Source organism: Lolium perenne, chromosome 2 (assembly GCF_019359855.2).
Source record: "Lolium perenne isolate Kyuss_39 chromosome 2, Kyuss_2.0, whole genome shotgun sequence".
In the NCBI taxonomy this organism is placed as follows: Eukaryota; Viridiplantae; Streptophyta; class Magnoliopsida; order Poales; family Poaceae; genus Lolium; species Lolium perenne.
In genome coordinates, this window is record NC_067245.2 from 202,763,326 (window position 1) to 202,765,660 (window position 2,335).

The window sequence follows — 2,335 nt, forward strand, 5'->3', positions numbered from 1 at the left end:
TAAATGGGACCAAACTAAAAAAAATCAATTTCACTATTTTATTTCAAAATTCCATTTATTTTCTCCTTTAAAATTAGCATGTGGTGGAAAATGCTAGAAAAGGCCAAAAAGCCCAAATGTATACAAATAAAATGCAACATAAACACTTTGTATTTCTCTAAATATTTTCATACAATTTTTTGGATAGTCATGTTAATACACTCGTAGATTTTAAACAAGGTTAGGATAAAGATAAACAAGTCCTGAAAATATTTATTTCCTTCAAAAAACATCAATGTTGTCAATGGTAAAACCATAATATTCTTTAAAATAATTTTATTTAGTATTCCTATGTAATTTTTTTTGGGATGTTTCATTCCTAACTTTAAAATTTTAGAGGCGCAAAGTATGTAAAAAAATCAATTTTGGTTATCTCTTAAGATACCATATTTAAAGTAGACTTGTACACTTTATCCACATAAAGTAAAATTTGAATGTTTCTATTACCGTAAACTTATACCAAATGTAAAAGGGAGGAACATTTTTTTCTTGCGTATCACTGTTTTGGCAGTTTGACCCTTCTAGAATTGAGAAATAAATCTACAGTCCATAATCCCACGCCGAACCAAACTAGCTATCCATATTGTTTTGCACTTAGTCCTTAGGTGTGAGATAAAGGATTGTCTTAAGTGGTTTAGTTTGAGGTGAAGCAAGTTTTTATCTTTTCAAATACTAACGTATATTCTAAAATTTCACTTTCGTTCTTAGTTTTCAAGATTACTTGCTAGTCAAGTTTGTTGGGCTACAACGACACTTCTCCACCAAATAACTTAGCTTTTAGACATGAGAGTTGTGCACTATCATGGGAGTTTCCCTGAAAACTACTTTTTCGCCTTGACTTGACATGAACCTCATTTCTGAGATGAATCCAACATACCTCTATCTTTCAGAGCATTATTGAGAAGTGTGTCCCTACTTGGGAAAGAGCTACGTAGGACAATAGAGGTTTTTGTTAAAAGAAATATTGAAAAATGAGAGAAGGAGGCTCCCCAAGTTTCTTATAAAGTTTTGTCCATGATGGTGTCAAAACTAATTAATAATTAATTAGTATTACACTATATGGATAACCTGCAATGCTTTCAGGTGCCTATTGCAAATCCCGGCCCATCAATATTGGACTACAAGAAAACACTTATAGGTTTTCTAGTACACATATGGCTACAAAAGAGCACTTGTAAGTATCTTTATACATGTTTGTCTAAGTAAAAAATTGTTTTTTGTAAAATAATTTTATTTGTCATCATGATGAAAGTAAATAAAGCATATACCATAATCTGTGTTGAACTCTCCCATGGGTAAAAACTTTCTTTAACCACGCAAGGTTAAGCAATTTCAATGTTCAAATAAAATGTTACTAGCTTATACTAGCATATTTTTCTTAGGGTGACAAGAAATATGGTTCATAGTTTTGAGCAACATGAGTATGCAGTTCATAGTTGTGAATTTAAAACATGAAGTTAAATCAATTGAATTAAAATTTAATCACGCATAAGTTATTAAACAAAAGTAGTAACTATGAAATAATATGTTTAGCATGACGAAAAGTATATATTACCCTTGTGTTGATGCGGATACATTTCGACCGATAAACTCAGAGTCCTCGTAATCCATGTAACCAGTACATGAAAAGAAGTACGATGGAATAATATCCATATTCGAAGTTAAGAACAAAATAGAAAATCAAATATTGCAAAATAGTAATGTTTATAAATAATTCTAGGAAATCTGCTAGAATAATGGGTTGATTGGGATAAAGAATGGCAAGGATATGATCATCTCGAGTATTAATTCAACATCCAAAATTGAATTGAAATGTACCAACAAAATTGACCTTGTAGAATTGGGTGTCTTAACTATATCACAATTTTGTACAAAGCTTGTAAAATACTCAATTCTTTTAAGTGGAAATGGAGCTAATAACATGCTTTCATGGTAGAATATTGGGGTTGTTGAGGTAGACAAACAAGTGAAATAATGATGTTAATATGTTATAATCAACCTTGGTAGGGAGTCCATCTCCTCACACAAGTTGGCTCCATTAAGGTCTATAATCTTGATCACTCTAACAGATTTTGTCTCTTACAATTTTCAAGAAAATTCATAATTTTAAATAAACCCTATGAAATAACATAATTATATCGTTATTAATAAAATATTCCCATCAAATCATAGTTTTGTAAATTCTATTTACCTTTCCAATAAAACAGTAAGTCATTAGTAAATCCCTAAAAATATTTTTTGGGGTTTAGTTAATTCCAAAAAATGTGGTAAGTACTAAAGTACTTAAAGGGGAAAA